We start from the raw sequence: 19005 nt of genomic DNA on the forward strand, positions 1-19005 counted from the left end.
TTAGAAAAGTAACATACGCCCTTAACAGGTGTAAAGAATAAAGATCCTCTATTATTCTGCCACCTAGAAATAAGCATTGGTAACATTTTTTTGTACCTATTCAGACTTCGTTTTGACATATACTTTTTATTTGACAAAAATAGGACATTATATAGACAGTTTTGTAACCTACCTCTTATTTTTTTCTTCTAGCTTTTTTTTCCTCATATTTTTCTTAACGGTGTTCTGTGAACATCTTTTCATGTGACTTTTTTTTCCTTACAAAAAAGTACATCATCATTTTTAATGGCTTCATAGTCTATCTATAGATGTACCATAATTTATTTATGTACTTAGTGCCTTTATTTATAGGCATTTGGATTGTTTCCAATTTTTTTGTAGTTGTAAGCAATTTATCAATGAGTATCTTTATAAATTGTTGGACACCTTTCCTATTATTTTATTAAAATAAATTCTAAGATATAGAATAGCTGGGCAAAGGGTATCTTATTTTAATGACTTTTGTTTTAAATGAAAGCCACACTATATTCCAGAAAAGCTATACAGATTTTGATTCTTGATATGAATAATGCAAATGCCTATTCCTTATACCTTCATCTAGGTTTTATTCTTTTTAAGTCTTTGCCAATTGGCTAGGTTAAAAGGTGGTATATCGTTAGTTTTATTTTAATTTTTTTCTGATTTCGAGTAAGGTAGAGCATCTTTTCGTATAATTATTGACAAATACATGACTAGCTTGTTCATGTCCTGTTACTTTTTAAAAGTTGTTTTTTCTTAATGATTTATAAAAGCTCTTGATATACTTATTATGTAAATCAAACATTAGATATTAAGAATAGTAACCAAGTATATCTAATTAAATATTAAAATGTCATACATGTTACAATTGTTTCTCCATTTCACTGCAGTATTTGTTTTTTAACTTTATGTTTTTTGCCATAAGAAGAGCACTATTTGTATGTGCTCAAATTAACAATATTTTCCTTTGTTTCTTTAATTAATATCTTGCTTAGAAATAGAAGCAGAAGTAGGTCCTGTCCCAATACTTAAGTAACTTCTACAGAAGCAATGTGGTGCGGTTGAAAGTAAGGGGATTAAGACCCAAACATACTTGAGTTTGTCTGGTACAGCAAAATTGTGGCACCCAACATGCATGTTAGGTAGGTAACCACCTCAAGGACATTACTTGACTTGACCAATTTCCTCATCTGCAAAATGAGGAAAGTAACACCCACTTCAGAAATTGATTTAGGATTAAAGAAGTGCCTGGCAAGGACAAGGCATTCAGCAAGTGTTACTTCTCTTTTCTTCGCACTCAGCCAAAGTGTCCACCTCCCATGACGACTAAAATAAGATTGGGAGGTGTAATTTTTGGTGAGTTTATGTAAATTCAACCATTCTTTCAAGGAGCTTTTAGTAGTCCATTAAACTGCAAACCCCATAATGCAAGTAAAAGGATCATAAAGTTTCTGTTTATGAAACTTTTGTGGCTTGGGGGAGAGCAAAGAGCCAAGTACTTTTTATTTTCTGCATTTTCCCTCTTTAAGAAACCCTCCCCCTCACATTCCCTCTCAGCACATATACGTAGCTACTTTTCTTCCTTTTGGAAGGCTAACTTCACAGGTTTTAAAGGGAGACTTCAGTTATAGTGCGAAAAGGTGTCGCAATCAGAGGACTGTAACTACAAAATTCATTTAAAAAAATCGCCTGGGCTGTGTGAGACTGAGACGTTGTTGAAATAATTGTCACCTACTGTGGATTTAATACAAATAAAAAATGATAATTAGCACGATTATATCCAGCAGCCATATTTATCCTTTTGAGAATCTGGGCTTAGTTCCCAACGAGCGAGTCTCGATCCCTCAGCTACTGGCCTCCCGTATATATATTATTTATGTCCGACACACTCTCGTATTTGCATACGACGGTGGGTCCAGTGCTTCAGGGCGCCCAATTAGCCCGGCGCCAGCACGGCTAGCGCTCCGCCCGCCCAGGGCTGTGTAGAGGCGAGCATGTGATCTCCCGTCTGCCCAGGCCCGAGCGCGGTACTTGGCGAGCGGCGCGCGCCGCGGCATCTCGGAGTCAGGGAAGACGCCGCGGCGCGCGCCACTGAGGCCCGCGCGGCTGCCTCCCGGAGCAGCCCTCCCCTCCCGCCCTTCGGGCAACCCCACCATTTCAAGCTCCGGGGCGGCCCGGGGCTGGGGGAGAAGGGAGGGAGGAGGGGCTCCTGTGGGAGCGGCGGGGAATTCCCCCTTCCACCGAACTTTCCCGATTGTTCACCATCCTCACGTCAGCAGCAGGGGGTAATCCCCGACTCCAGCTGCTCCTGACGTCACCGCGCGGAGCCACCGCCCCCCGCGCGTCCTGGCCTCCTGTGCCTCCTCGGAGCCCCGCCTCCATGCATAACCCCGCCCTCATCCCCTCCCGCCAGCCGCCCTACGTAGAGGGTGGAGCTTCTTTGGCCGGGGCGTGAGCGGTTGCCTGGGCCAGAAGGTTCTCTGGTGGAGGCGCTCCTCCTTGCTGCCCCGCCCAGTAGGTTTGTTCGCACCGCTTCTACTACCACACACCCTTTCTCCCTCCTTCTTTTCGTCGCCCCGCCTTTCCTCCCCCTTCTCCTCAACCTCTTTAGTTCCTTCCCCGCCTCGCCTTCCACCATCTCGCGAGACTTGGCCCAGAACATTGCGGATCGGGTCGGCGCCATTTTGGGACTGAGACTGGTTGTGGGGGAGGGAAAAGCGGCAAAGGGGGATTATTCAAAGTACCGAAAACCTCCTCTCGGGATCGAGCGCAGCGGCACCCCCAGGCCAGGGGCACTTCTCGTGTGGCAGAAGGTAACATCGTCCTCTGTGCTTCGCGCCGGAGTCTGGGGGAGGAGGGGGGTGCCCGTGTCGGCGTTGGGGTTTGAGGGGTCTAGAGCGGCGTTGGCGGCGCGAGGTATGGGCTGCCCGCGGACCTGGGGGAGGGGAGCGGAGAGCAAGGAGACAGAGGGAAGGACGGCACCGGGAGGCCCCTTTAGGTGTTGCCTCGGCCCGGGTGGAGCGGAGGTGGCGGTTGTGGGGAGGAGGTGGGTGGCTTAGCCTTGGCGGCTGGGGGTGTTTGGCGGAGGTTGGGAACGGGTCCGACGCCCTCCGTGTTCGGTCTTCCTTCTACCTCGCGCACACGCCCGCCTCCTTTGGCACCACTACCCCTCTACGAGGGCTGAGGGAATCGAGGCCGAGTTGTGGCCTTGGGTTGTTTCTTCAGTAGCGCGCCCGCTCTGCCCGCCTCTCCCAGGTCCGTGGCACTAGCTGTTTTGAGTCGAGTGCTGCTGCCTTGCCCCTCCGAGCCCTGTGGGGTCCTGAGGGGTCCTGTTCTGTTTTTGGAGAGAGCCACTCTTAACGTGGTTTACGAGAAAGCTCGGTACCTTCCACTCCCTCAGTGTTGGGAGAAACCTGTTTTCTTAATTGAAAGAAATGGGAGCCGACACCTTCATCCTGCTGCACTCGGAAGCTGGTGAAGTCTTACCCTCAGGCAAATTTAAGGAATGTTCTTGCCCCATTTCTCATCCACCTACTTCTGCCCTTAGTGTGGGAAAATGTGCCTCTTTTAGACATTCTAATTTGGAGGGAGCGTCTTTCTCTTTATATCCCTCATTCTCTTAAGTTTCATCTGCTAATGTTTGGTGGCACCACACCTGTCTTCATTTTCCTTGGTACATTGAATAGAGACCTTTCATAAGATTGTGTGCCAGTTTCATAGTTTTAATATCTACTTAAAAAGTATAACAAGGTTTGAATGTTTGCTTATATAATCCCCTGTATTTTATCCGCACCCGTTTCCCAGTTGAAATGAATACTTGGCCTCCCATAACATCCCTCCTCCACCCCTATTCTGAAGCCCTTTTCTTACAGTAGACTTTTTGGGTCCTGCTTGGGCATAGCTGTTTTTCAGACCCAAGTAGTAGTATATAGAAGTGAATTTCTCTCCAGAGGTTGACTCTTTAAGATGGGGATTAATTTTTAGTTCAAAATTAAAACTCAGTGTGTAATTTGTATTTGTTTTTTATGACTTTTACAGGTGATCGAATTACTCAGATATGAAGATCATCTAGGTTTTGTGTAAAAGGCCCCGGATATTTCAAGTGGCCATTTTGGAATTACAATGTTTTTGGATAATTTTGCCCCAGAAGTTTATTAAAATTGTCAAGAATCATCTCTGAAGTGAATTCATAGTAGTGAACAGTTCTACAAGCTACTTAAAAAGAAACATAGTCATTTTTAGTATTTTGGTTCAAACGGATGATATACCTGGTTTAAAGTATCTCAGCTGGTGGTATTTTTGCCTTTCCCCAACTCCTCCCCTCTTGTTAGTGTTCTTCAGCCAAAACTGTAAGATATGTTTGATTTGTGTACTGAGTAGTTTCAGCAGTTTCAGATTACTGTTTAAATATTGCTGAAGTTTCATGGCAATTTATTTTTACCTTTATTGAAAGTTTTAGGAATTTTTGACCTCAGCCCTATTCATGTCACAGTGAGGCAACTTTTCTAAATGAAGACATCGAAAGAATACAGAGTTTTTTTCCTTTTATCTTTTATTTACGGGGAAATTTAAGATGTTGCAGTTTCCCAGCAGCATGGTAGTATTGAGATAGCTATGTGTCTCTGTATATGCTGATGTTTAGGAATGCTCTTCAGATGTGAAATTTTCTTTTTGTCTTTGCTTTTTGGCTCATAAATTGGATATTTCATCTGGAGTGGATAAGTACAACAGTGACAAGTTCATGGAATAATAAAGACTTTATAATCTTAAATCTAAGGAACTTGGCTAATTCTGGAGATAGCCATATGAAAACTTTAAAACAGAAGTATGGGTAGCTGACTTGAAGTAACTCTATGTCAAATAGTCATAGCTTGAGTATCTTCGAAGAACTTGGATTTTATTTCAGAGGATACAAAATAAAAAAACAAACTGGAAAACGTAAAGATAACAGAGAAAAACTCAACACCTTCCTGTGCAGTCCTGTTGGAATTTGTAAGTACTATATGGTGAGCAAATCAAATGATCATTTGTAAAATGTAATGAGTCAAGTTTATCCTATGTTATTCTTGGAAGCCTTTCAGTTTCTTGCAGTAATATTGCTTGGCTTCAGATTCCTGGACAGTCTGAAAACAACTTAAGTAAATTTAAATGCAGAAAGAGTTAAAATTTAAGAACATTGCAGATCAAACAGTCCAAATTTTAAGTTTTTGTGCTCCTAAAGTAAAAAAGTCTATATGGTCATTATTCATCTTCGGCTTTATGGATTCTTAGATTGGTAGGAAAAAACCCAACAGATTATTTAATGTTTGAAACAAATTATAGTGCTTGGTTTTTAATCTGATAATTTCATGAAGTGGCTTGTTTTAAGGCATAACTGTTGCTAACATTTTAATCCATCATAGAAATTAAATTTTTGAAACAATTTGTAGAAGTGGTTTTATATTTCAAATTATTCCTTAAGATCTCAATTCCAAAAAGCCAAGTCATTACTAGGAACAGAAACTGAGAGGAACTGAGCAAGATGGATTAACAAGTTTCAGACTAACTTAAAAAATGAGTGTACTTTTTTCTCCTAGGAAGCTTATGATGCCTTAAGTTTATAAACAAAGCTTTTTAAAATAGTGAATATTAATTGCTGTAATTAATAGAAATCCTTTTGGCAAATGAATTCTTTTAATAATAATTGTATTTTTCTGGATTGAATGGTATTTTTAATTGCCATTAGTTACTACATTTTTTCAGTGAATCATAGGCATTCAGTAAAATGTTTTAAAAAAAAATTCATTAAAATTTATTTTTTAAGGACTTACTGTTAGTGAATACATCAACGTGGCTAAAATTAGAGTTTATTTAATTACCTGAGATAAAACGTAACTTTCGAACACTTTGCCAGGATGGCCTGATAACGTGTCAGTTGCTCATTATTTTGAAACAGCTTTTTTTTTTTGTTTTTGTTTTTGTTTTCGCTATACTGTAGAATCCTCTTCACTTACTTAGAGCAGAGAAGGTAGTAGAATCCAAAAGACTGTAGGTATTTAGATATGTGTATATAACATTTATTTTCTGATCTAAAACTGAGATTAGAATGTTCAGTAATTCTGTTAAGATAGGTTAGTTGTGTTTTTCTGTCAGAACTGTGTGTAGTACTTTAAATTGAGTTTCCACTTTGATTTATATAAAAATGTGAGGGCATTCTCCTCTGCCCCTTGCTTCGGGAGTCTGTATATTACATATTTCTCAATGGCTTTTAAAGTTATTTATCTAAGAATATGCATTTTAAATGTGATAAGTTGAAATAGAAATGATCGATCTTTATTCATAGAAAAGAACCACGTAATATTTATTATTTTTGATTATTTTTCTTTAAATTGCTCCTGTTGATGTTATTACCACAAGCAGTATCAAGATAAAGATGACTCCAGAGACCAGTTTTTAACAATTAACTTTAATCCTTGAATAGAATATTCGTGAGCTTTGCTTACTGCAATTGTTCAAGAACAGATTTACTTGAATGTTCCGATATATATTATTTTCTTGGCATTGAAATATATAGTACCAGTAGTAATTGGAACAGTTGCCCCCCATAAGTACCTCTAGTTCTCCTCTTTATCTCCCCTTCTCCCATATTTTTCTCCTGTCCCTAAACTATAGGTCTAAAAATAATAATAATGACTCCATTTATGTGATGATTGTGTCATGTATTTTAATGTGTACTTTACTTGGTATATTTTAAAACTTATAATAATCCTACGAGGGAAGTACTATTACAGTTAACAGTGATATAGGTGAGGAAATTAAGATTTAGCAGAGACTAAGATTGGGAGAAGGTTAATTTTGTTAGGATTAAGGTTAGGTAGGAATCTGAACCAAATCGTCAAGCCCCATACTCTTAATCACTATGTCGTGCACTGCTTTGTGGATTTTACTTTATTAACTCATTTTATTTGAACATTATCCCTGATATTTGTGGTTTTTTTTCATATACGGTTTCTCTTTGGTTAGTACTGATTACTAGTGGAGCTTGGAGACAAGCTGAAGGATAGAAACTTGTTGGTTTTGCTGTTTGTTAGTAACTATTTGAGTGATATTTGGTTAGGTAAAAATTAAAATGTGTCAGATTATATTCAGATCACATCCAGCACCTCTTTACACAGGTATGAAGCATGTTAGCTTTGTTTTGCTTTTTCTGTTTTTGAACTGAAATTAATACACGAATTTTTGTGCTTAGAGCTGCTGACACTTCAGAATTGAGGAAAGGGGAATAATTGGGAAATAATAGGAATCGGAAATAATAGGGAAAGAATATGAATGAACAGAAAGAAAATAAAATTTAGAGAGTTACAGAAGGGAATACGGATGGGAACCCCTAGTCTGAAAGTAAAATTAGCAAATGAGGATAGAACCTAAACCCAGGCCAGATTATTATCTAATTGTGTTTGATCCAACCACCTTTTCTGTTTAATTTTGAATAAAAATGTTTAGGTAAGGGTGGTGATGTAGAAAACAGGTAATGGCTGGGAGTTAGAAAGATTTTTGGTTTTAGTATTTGGAATATCTAGAAAAGGGCCTAACTTGTTTTGGCCTTAGTTCCTCATAAAACTGATGGAAGTAATGTATTTGAAGGATTTTTGTTAATTGTGAAGTGTAATATAGGTATAAAGTTTTAATTCCAGTATTTTAAGATCTTGCTTAATTTTACATGTCAAAGCAGAATTTATCGTATCGTAGTCTCTGAAATTTGCTTCTATCTCTTGTTTCTGTTAATGGCATTACCTGAAATACCATTCATGCCATGCATGCCTCCCCATTTCATTTATTATTCTAGCTTGGTCCTTGACTGAGGGAGTAGTAATCTATTAAACTCATCTTTTGGCCTTTAGTTCCACATCTCTTCTCATAGTCGCTCTCTTTTGGCCAGAGAATCTAAACTATAGCTAGCTCTTGATTTTGTTACTTTTAGCAGCCTTTAGGGGCATGTATTTGGCATACTAGTATTTAGGTAAAGTAGGTTGGTGGAAAGAGATGCATTCCCAGCTCACCCCCCAACCCCGTTTAATGTCTTATGTGTCGGGTTTGTTCCTAACATGAATTCTTTTGGGCTGCGTGGCTGAGTATGAGGACTGTAGTTTGAGAATTTTCTGAAATTGATAATTTTAGGGATGCTTGTATGTATTTTTCTGGGGAGCAGGTTCATTTCTTTTAGTATGACCCTCGAGAAACAAAATGTTAAAATTACTGGTAAACCTTTAGTGGTTGGATCTGTCTGTTTCTTTTTCCATTTTACCTGCTTGCTTTTTTCCTTTTTGTCAGCTGCCCCACCCAGCAGTTACAGGCTTTTGCTCTGTCCCTTTAGGTAATTTGCTAGTTTCTGCATCACTCAGTTTTTTTTTTTTTTTTAAATTTTATTAGGGAGTGTTTCTCCAGGGCCCATCAGCTCCAAGTTGTTGTCCTTCAATCTGGTTGTGGAGGGCGCAGCTCTGCTCCAAGTCCAGTTGCCATTTCAATCTTTAGTTGTAGGGGGGCACAGCCCACCATCCCATGTGGGAATTTAAGTGGCAACCTTGTTGAGAGCTTGGGCTCTAACCAGTTGATCCATCTGGCCTCCCTCAGTTTCTTGTTCTTGATTCATCTTTCTGTTCACAGCTTGGTGAGTGCAATGTTTTTGGTCTTACATTTTTCACCCCTTAATTCAGTTTTCAGATTTTATTTATATGTATGTATGTGTGTGCATATATTATATATATATATATATATAATATATGCACACACATACATACATATATATATTACTTTTACTTATTTTAAGTGTGTTTTTCCAGGACCCATTAGCTCCAAGTCAAGTAGTTTCAATCTAGTTGTGGAGGGCGCAGCTCACAGTGGCCCGTGTGGGGATTGAACTGGCAACCTTGTTAAAGAGGACCGCGCTCTAATCAACTGAGCTAACAGGCCACCCCATTCAGATTATATTTTTTAAAACCATATTTAAAATTTTCCCCATATACTTTTTTTTATTTTTAGCAAGAATAAAAGGTTTAAAATCCTACTTAGATTGTTTCCTTTGAAACTCAGAACTTGCAAATAGATTAAAAAAGTTCTTAAAAAGAAAAATTGTCAGGAATCGTTCTTTACATATGCATACTAGTAAAAGAAATTAGTTTGCTTTTGTAGACATAAATATGTATTTTTTTAATGAGTGAGTTTAAAAAAATAATAAATATTTATTATCTCACATCGTTTCTGTGGGCCAGAAATTTGGGAGTTTTAGCTGAGGGGTTCTGGTTCCCTCCAGGTCTCTCATAAAATCTTAGTCAAGATGTTGACGAGGACTGCAGACGCTTGACAGTTTGACTGGGGCTGGAGGATCTCCTTCCAAGAGGATGTACTCTTTGGGCTGGCAGGTTGACGCTGGCTGTTACTGGAGGACTCAGTTCCTTACCGTATGTCGACCTCTCCATTGAACTGCTTGAGTTTCTTTACAACATGGCAGCTGCATCTCCCAGAGCAAGTGATCTGAGAAAAGAGGTAGAAGGGAAGTGCCTTTTCTGACCTATTCTCAGAAGTAACATCTGCCACATTCTTTTTCACTACTAGAAGCAAGTTACTAAATCTAGCTGGCAGTCAAGGGGAATGGAGTTAGGCTCCTCCACCTTTTATCAAAAGAATTTGTGGGCATATTAAAAACCACAATAGGAGGTAATTCTTCACAACTGGTAATTGTCAACATAATTAGCCAAAGTTTTCACCCCACAAATAGGAAGTTGGACAATTATAAGTTTAGAGAAGAAAGTATGTTCTAAATTTAAATTTTAGAAGATTGAAATCTTTCAACTTTTCTAGACAATGTATGAGATGTAGAGGGATGGTTCTCCCCCTTCACACTGATCTCCTAACCTGTGTATGAGGAAACTTTTTTTTATTGTGGTAAAATGAACATAAAATTTAGCATTTTAGCCACTTTTGAATGTAATTTTCAATGGCATTGAGTACATTCTCGTTGTGCAACCATCGCCACCATCCATCTCCAGATCTTTTTCTCATCTTCCCAAACTGAAATTCTGTGTACCCAATTAACATTAACTCCTCATTTCTCTCTCTCCCTAGCCTCTGGCAATCACCATTCTAATTTCTATTTCTATAAATTTGATTAGGTACCTCATATTAGGAGGGTCAATGCGCTATTTGTCTTTTTGTGACTGGCTTATTTCACTTAGCATAATGTCCTTGAGGTTCATGCGTGTTGTAGCATGTGTCAGAATTTTCTCCTTTTTAAGGCAATCCATTGTGTGCTATACCACATTTGTTTACCCAGTCAGCTGTTGGACACTTGGGGTGCTTCCACCTTTTGGCTGTTGTGAACACTGCTGCTGTGAACTAGTGTGTACAAATAAATACCTGTTTGAATCAGTGTTTTTAATTCTTTGTGGTGCATACCTAAGAGTGGAATTGCTGGATTGTGGTAATTCTATTTAATTATATGAGGAACCACCATGTTTTCCATAGTGGCACCAACTTTTTTTTTATTCCTATCAGCAGCAGAGCCTAGATGCCCAACCAATTATCGCTCATAGTTAACAGTTTTTAGGTGATAGGAGGAAAGTAAAATACTATTCTTTTTCAGGAACTTAGAAAATATTTATTTTATTTTTAGCAACTAAATTTTATTTTTCTTGTGGTGATACAGTTGTGACTTGTTTATAATATACCCTTCACATGGGTTTGATCTCATTCAGTTATAGTTTCTTTTTGGATCACTTCATAACTTGTGTTTATATAGTACTCAGTTTAGAAAGTACTTTTTCTAATTGTGTGAAATAAGTGCTACTTCCATTTAATGTTTTTAAGAAACTCAGTCTGAGATTAAATAATTTACCCAACGTCCTTAGTAAGTAGCGGAGCCAGAGTTTGAAATCACTTATTTGTATTTTTTTGTTATACCTAACTTCCTTAGTGTTCTAGGTGGTAGAACAGCGCTGTCCAGTAGAACTTTGTGAAATGATGGACATGTTCTGTGTCTACAGTGATAATCATTAGCTGTATGTCATTTTGGAGCATGTGAAATGCAGCTAGTGCATATGAGGAACTGAATTTTAAGTTACATTTAATTTTAGTTTAAATATAAATAACGTGGGCATAATGGACAGCATAGCTATAGAGCAATGGTATAAAATCCAGTCAGATCCATAACTTTTATAACAAGTACTTCCCCTTTACTACCCTGAAATAAAATATCCCATGCACGTAAGGTCACGATAGTATACAACTGTAATAAAAAAAAATACAAGGAAGATCATTTATAATGTAATGTATTTCAGTATGTAATAGCACAGGTGTGACCATTCTACAAGACAAGCACCTCCCCTCACACACAAATTTGCAAAACACCCTCTACAAGTCATTTGCTCCCCTTAAAAGAAATGATCTAATGTTAAGAACGTCTGTCTTTTAAGGAAGAAGAGTACCTTATGGCTGGTTGATAATAGTCATTAATTACTTTTTCTCTGTTTTTCTGATATTTACTGTCGGTGTAGTTGAATGGGCAATTAGCCAACATTAAAGCTATCCTTTAGTGTAGTGATAATGATATTTCTAGAAATGATCAAAAGAAAAGTAATTACTAGTTTCCTTCTACCATAAATTGAAAGTAAAAATCAACATCCAATTTGGATTAGTGGACTTAGTCCTTGATATAGAGGAAAAATTGTAGAATTATTAATCCTCAGACTAGAGAAAGTAAATTTAGGGTCAAAGTAATATAAGCATAATAATAAAGCAAATAATAATAAAGCAAAGTAAAATAAGTTGTACTGCCCTTCACTTAGTGTGGTACACAAATACTGCATTTTTACAAACTGAAGGTAAGACCCTCCACCAGCAAAAGATTACAACTCACTTTATTGCAAAACTCGCTTTATTGCAAAATTCGCTTTATTGCAATGGTCCGGAGCCAAATCCACATTAGCTCCGAGGTTTGCCTGTATACGGGAAACACTATTAATCCTCTATTTACAATGTACATTAACTTTTTAATAGTCTTTCTAAGTGAATGTCTGCCTGCTAATTTTTTAAATGGGGTATGAACCCATTTTTAAATTAGGCTTATTGAGGAATGCATACAATAAATATACTCTTTTTAGTGTCAAGTTCGCAGATTTTTGACAAATCAGTTGTGTAACCCCACCACAATGAAAATACAGAACATTTTCATCACCCTCCCCCGCCCCCAGAAATTACCTTGTCCTTTACAGATAGTCCCCCCTCTTCACCTCCAGTCCCTGGAAACCATCAATCTGTTTCTTGTTTTTTGTAGCATGTATTGTTTTCCAGAAAGTTATATATATGTGGAATCAGTGTGTAGACTTTTGTTTCTGGCTTTTTTCATGCATGTCGTTGCATGTATTCTAATTCTTTTTTATAGTTATGTTCTGTTGTATGGCTATGCAATAAATATTTATCCATTCTCTGGTTACTAGATATTTGGATTGTTTCCAGTGTTTGTCTATTATGAATAAAGCTTCTGTGAGCATTTGCATACAGGACTTTTGTGAACGAATGTTTTCATTTCTCTTGGGAAATAACCTAGCAATGGGTTTGCAGGGTCATATGAATTGTGTGTATTTAATTCTGCTAAAACCTGCCAAAACTGTTTCACAAAGTGAACCATTTTGTATTCCCATCAGCAGTGAACGTTGTATATAGTTCTAGTGCTGTGTTCTTGCTAGTATTTGATGTTGTCAGTCTTAATTTTAATCATTCTAGTGGATGTATAGTTTGAATTTGCATTGTGATTTTAATTTGTATTTCCTTAATAATGATCCTGAGCATCTGTTTTTATGTCCTTTGGTGAAGTGTCTGTTCAAATCTTTTGCCCATTTAAAAAAACTCAGTTTCTTATTGAGTTGTAAGAATTCTTTCTATATTTTGGATACAAGTGTATCAGACAAATGTTTTGCAAATAATTTCTCTCCGTCTTTTGTTTGTCTTCATTTTTTTAACAGTGTGTTTTGAAGAACATTTTAAATTTTGAAGTAAAATTGGTTGATTTTTTTCTTTTCATGATTTGTACTTTTTTGTGTCCTAAAAAATCTTTGCCTAACCCAAGGTCACAGGATTTTTCTCCTGCTTTTTCCTACATATTTTGTAGTTTAGCTCATGTTTTTAGATCTGTGATCGATTTTGAATAGTTTTTTTTGTGTGTGTAGTATGAGGAAAGGGTTGAGGTTCTTTTTTCTTGTTTGTTTGGATAGAGGTATCCAGTTGTCCCACTTCCGTTTTTTGAAAAGACTTTGTTTCCCTTTGAATCACTTTGCAGTACTTCTTTTGAAAATCAATTGACCGTATATGTATACAACTTCTTTTGTATTCTTCATTGATATATATGTATTATGTCATTTCTACAGAATTGTAGTTGATAAATACAAATTACAGCATTTGACTTTTACTGCTTTAAAACCCGATTGACATCTTTTTGTTTTCTAAAAATCTGTTATAGGAAATTTGGATTGAAAGGAGAAATTGCTTTTATGAACGTGTGATGTAAAACCTGTTGGAAAAGAATGCCATTTTGAATTCATAGAGCAATCTTCTTTCCATCGACTTGAAATGTTATATGTTATCTAATTAATAACTTGAACAACCTGGAAAATAAATGACAACCTTTCTGTTTTGGAAATGAGAAAGTAGGGTACAACTTATTTACTGTAAAACATTGACTCAGCAGTGGATATAAGATTCTTATCTCTTGAGAGCCAATCTGTGCTAGTGATGTTCATTCATTGCCGTAGCAGATGTTTAAGTATCTGCTATGTGCCTGCACCTTCATTGGTGCTAGGTATTTAGTTAGCAAACAAAGCAGAAATGTAAGATTCCTAAACTCAAGTAGTTTGTCTGCTCTGAACTTCTCTGAATTTTGTCCTTGAATTTTGAATCGTGGTTTCATCACAGTCTAGTAATAATAGCTATTTGATGTTGGGCCAGGCCAGCCAACATCCCTGACTCTAATAATGAGTGTTTTACCATTGGACCTAAGAACAGCGTGCAGACTCTGTAGCCTACAAGCATCTGCATTGTTTGTCCCCTTTTTTGTGCATCCTTGCTTGCTGTCTTCCTAGACTATTGGCCTTTGGCCTTCTTTCTCTTGAACACACCAGGCATTTTCCTTCCTGTGTTAGGGCCTTTACGTTTGTTCCTTCTGTTTTTCTGTTAGCTCAATTTTAGTTCAGAAGTTACATTCTGAGTGACTTTCTCTAACCATTCTATGTAAAGTGGGCAACTCCCGTCTTACACCTTTGGTTTCTTTTTTTACTCTGTATTTTATTTCATTCAGAGCACTGTCTCTATCTTGTTCACGTTTATCCATCTTCATCACAAACTTTTCTGAGGGCAGGGATCTTGACTCATATTCTCAATGCAGTTACCAAATAAAAGAATTATTAACATTTTAGATAATTTAGCTTAACTTTTATTTTCCCCCCAGAATTGAGTATATGCAGTTGATATTTTTATTACAGAACTGCTGTTTAACTGCTTGGGGACTATGTGAAATTTGTTAGGGGATTATCTGTAGTCAAGTTGATTTGTTGTCAGCTCATTTAGAAGCTGTATTATCTGCCTAGATTTAAATAATATGTTACATGAGCTTCTAGTCTGTTAAAGACTGGCTTTGGATTTGCTGGTAGCTTTCTGAAGGGACCGCCTGATGAAGACTTATTTATTATGACCGTTGCCTTTAAAGTTTTCCTTCAGTTTTGAGCTGTTGAACCAGAGAGATTGAAACCTAGTGAAATTGTCCTCTCAGGTTTAAAACGATAAAACACACTTTAGGTTTCAAGCAGTGACTTTTAAATTTGAGTGAACAGAATTTTAGGCTCATTTTCAGAAATCAGGAAGGCCATGGCAATTCATTTATATTAACTATTGTCTCTGAGGAGCACAATCCTTTTATGTTTCCTCAGAGATACAAATGCAGATTTATGCCTGTAGAGCTTTATTTTTGCTATTACAAAGATCCCTTGCAAAGGGGCTTATTTATGAAAGCTCTAGAAGAATGCTAAGCTTGGGGCTATAAACAATGAGTAACATCAGGTGTGTGATGAAATCAGTGTTTTATGGAACACTAGCTATGTTGAAAACTACTTGAAAAATGGATTCACCTGATAATAATCAAGGTGTCTTAAAGACTTTTCCAATGCAAGCCTAGTTGCCTTAGTTTTTTCCTGTAACACAACTAGTAGTTTCAGATTTTTCACATGAATTACTCTTTGGTCTCTCTTTCATTAAAATGAGTTCCTTTTATAGGAAATGGAAAAAAGTGAGTGAAAAACGTTTTCATCTAAGTCCTTTCAATTAGGACCTTCCAAGGACTGAATTTGATGAGAAAACAAGAGGCAATTTGAGGACATAATTGTCTAGGTTAGTGGAAAGCCAGTTGTGACTGTAGTGGTAGCTCAAACTATTTGTCTTTTATCTGTCTAGGAGATTGAGCTCTGTATTTTATATAGTTTGGTATATCTATAGCTCAAGACAGTGCTTGAAAGGTAAGACTAAAACTCAGAACTTAAAAAATTTCTTCAGTACCTGTTATTAAAGCTCATATTTTATATAGGGTAAGATCCCTATCTAAAGGATTCTGAATTATTTACAGTATGTATATGTGTGTATAGTGGTTAAGAATTTCAGCTGCCACTGACTAGTACTGTAACCTTGGGAACTTTAAAATGTGCTTCACATCTGTATAAAAACCTGTTTTTCTTGTTTTGAAGAAAAGATAATATCAACCTCTAGGGGATGTAGTTAGGACTAAATGAGTTACTACTTGTAAAGCTCTAAGCAAATTGTCTAGCAAGTTGTGTGTGTGTGAATTCAGTATATATTTTTAGCTGTGTTCATAATCTTAAGGTCTTTAAGGTATTTGAATTTCCAAATCTTCCATTTCATACCAAGGGTCCTGTCTCTGTTAGCATTCTTCGTGAACTGACTTGTTTGTAGCGTTAGGCTCATTTTATAATTCATTTGTTGAAACTTGTTCTCTTCTTTTTAAACTAACTTGGCTTCAGAAAAAGATGGATTATATTAAGAGTTTGAGGATTCCGAAAAGGGTAAAGTTGAGTCAGACTGAAGAGTATTTAACATTGTTTTTAACACACACACCTAGTGCAAATTACAAAAAGTACAAGGGTTTTTAGAGAAAAGTCACTCGCTCACTCGTGTTGCTCAGTAGTAGTACTTGTCTGAATAAACCACTTAGTTTTTTTCTTATGTATTTTTCTAGAGAGACCTTACATGTACATATAAGCAGGTTATATTCTTTTTCTTCCTAATAGTAGCAGTAGCATGAGATCCACTCGGCTCTATAGCCTTGTTCACTTAAGAACATATCTTGGAAAGTTATTTCATACTAATACATGTAGAGTTACCCCATTCTTTTTATTGGCTGAATAATAGTCTTATTTATGAACAATGCTCATGAATATCCTTCTAAATGGGGAGTACATTCCTATAAGTGTAATTTTAAGTACTATGCCAAATTGCTCTCCAAAGAGCTACATTTCCAGCACTCATGGGGATCAGACTTTTTCTTACACATTTTGCCTTGTCCTTTTGAATGAAAATTTTTCATATACAAGATTCTTTTCTGTGAACTTTGTTTATAGTCTTTCCCCATTTTTTTATTGAGTTCTTTTTCTGTTGATTTGCAGGAACATTTTATAATATGAAAGTCAGCCCTTTATGTGTGCTATATGTGAAGAGTTTTCCCCTCCCCCAGTATGTTGTTTTCTTAGACCTTGTGAATTTTGTCATATTTTGTCAAATTTTGCGTTTGCATATACTTGAATATATAAATACATTTTTATCACTTCCTTTTTTGTGTGTCATACTTAGAAAGGCCTTCCTTCCCCCTTTGAGAGCATAAAAGTTTTTCCCACTTCTCTAGTGACTGCTTTTTTTCTCCTCTAAATCTTTGACCCATTTGATGGTTATGTTGAGTAAGCTTTGAGGTAGGAGAAGTTGTCCCAACTTTTCTCACATAACTAAGTTTCCATATGTATTTGGGTGTATGGACTTTCTGCTCTCTTCCACTGATGTTTATTTTTATTCGTATGTTAGTGCTATAGTGTCTTAATTATTGTAGCTTTTAAAATGGAATTATATTAAATATAAAAGGGTGTCAAAAAGCCATTTAATCTGGAAATTAGAACACTATTATTTTCCCCCCAAAGGACTGAGAGCATTTCTTTTCTTTCTTTCTTTCTTTTTTTTTTTTTTCATTGGGGAAGGGGGGAACAGGACTTCATTGGGGAACAGTGTACTTCCAGGACTTTTTTTTCCCCCGAGTCAGTCTTAGTTGTGGAGGGTGCCATTCAGCTTCAAGTTGTTGTCTTTTCAGTCTTAGTTGTGGAGGGCGCAGCTCAGCTCCAGGTCCAGTTGTCATTGCTAGTTGCAGGGGGCACAGCCCACCATCCCTTGTGGGAGTCGAACTGGCAACCTTGTGGTTGAGAGGACTCGCTCCAACCAACTGAGCCATCCAGGAGCTGAGCTGCTGCTCAGCTCAAGGTACCCTGTACAATCTTAGTTGCAGGGGGCGGAGCCCACCATCCCTTGTGGGACTGGAGGAATTGAACTGGCAACCTTGTGGTTGAGAGCCCACTGGCCCATGTGGGAATCGAACCGTCAGCCTTCGGAGTTAGGAGTATGGAGCTCTAACTGCCTGAGCCACCGGGCTGGCCCTGAGAGCAGTTCTTTATTGTAACTTACAGAAAAAAAATACAACTAACTTCTGTGAGCGGTTTCTCTAAAAATTAAATTCTGTAGGACAGTTAAACTGGCTGGCTGAGGGAAGGACACTGTATTCTTAATGAGTAATATACGATTTTCTAATTCTAAAAAGTTGATTTGTCTTTGACATGCAAAATTATCAAGCCCATTATTTCATTGTAAGTATAAAAATGAATTCTGTGTCATAAGTTATATGAAAAAAATGAAGACAGACATAATTTGTATTATTGAGACTCATTAGGAGCCAGCTGAGACACCTTTGGCACAAATATCTTTAAGCTAAAGTTGTTTTTTAAATTTGTAAAATGGAGATTTAAATACCTTTTGTTATTAGGATTAATTTAGATATGTAAAGTGTTAACATGATATTTGCATATAGATGCTCAATAAGGAGTCTCTTTCCCTTCTTTACAATCTTTTGTCAATTTTCTGTGTCAGTCCTCAAAGTCAAGATTTCTACTGTTTAATAATTAATATAATAAATCTGATGTGGAGTTTCAGCACAAAATAACCAGTTATGGAGTTAATTTTGTATTAAATGCATACTAATTTAGTCTGGTGGGTTTCACATTTTGATAGTTTGAGGATAGTCATTACCATTATTTCACCTTTGTTTTTTATCTGTAATTACCTGGTACCAAGAGGAATGAGCTAATCTTCCTTCAAAATTCCCTCCTTCTGTTATTCCATCCTCTGTTTTTCATTCCATAGTAGTAAGTATTCTTCTGGAGAGTATTGTTTAAAATCCTGGTTTGGAGCCACTCTCTGTTTATTGGTAATTGTGTCATTCAGAAAATAAATACAGCAAAAATGTTTATGGGAAGCTTAATTGCATTTAATGGAGTAACATGTACAATGCTGAATCTTTTGATAAGGAATTTATGGCTAAATTGGTTAAGATTTCTTGTTTTGTTTTTGTGTCCTTTTAATCTTTTTTTGGGGGGGGGCAGATTTTTTTGTATGCCTTTAATCCTCCTCCCCTCCAGTTTAAGTTTAAGGCTTATGGCATAATGGTTTGACTTAACATATATCGTGAAATGATTACCACAGTAAGTTTCATTGGCATCCATCATCTCATGGATAAAATTTAAAAAAGGAAACATTTTCTCCTTGTGATGAAAACTTTTAGGATGTACTCTTAACTTGCATATATAGACATTATCTGTCTATTTATCTAATCTCAACAGCAGTGTTAATTATAGGCTTGCTGTTCTT

At 37.0% G+C, this 19005-nt stretch overlaps 1 protein-coding gene across 5 annotated transcripts in view; it reads left to right on the forward strand.

Annotated features, from left to right (window-relative positions):
- The first annotated feature begins 2033 nt into the window (after positions 1-2033).
- GPBP1 (GC-rich promoter binding protein 1) overlaps positions 2034-19005 on the forward strand; it is a 70163-nt gene continuing 53191 nt past the window's right edge. The window contains exons 1-2 of one of the 5 annotated variants that reach the window (XM_019743319.3): positions 2034-2831; positions 4057-5010. The gene's annotated coding sequence lies outside the window, so the exon portion shown is untranslated. Of the gene's footprint in view, positions 2832-4056; positions 5025-19005 lie in introns of those variants that run through there. The other 4 variants (XM_019743308.3, XM_074328925.2, XM_074328926.2 and 1 more) reach the window with 4 other exon arrangements.

This window comes from Rhinolophus sinicus, chromosome 3 (assembly GCF_057876585.1).
Source record: "Rhinolophus sinicus isolate RSI-liver-muscle chromosome 3, RSI-T2T, whole genome shotgun sequence".
NCBI classification, from domain to species: domain Eukaryota; kingdom Metazoa; phylum Chordata; class Mammalia; order Chiroptera; family Rhinolophidae; genus Rhinolophus; species Rhinolophus sinicus.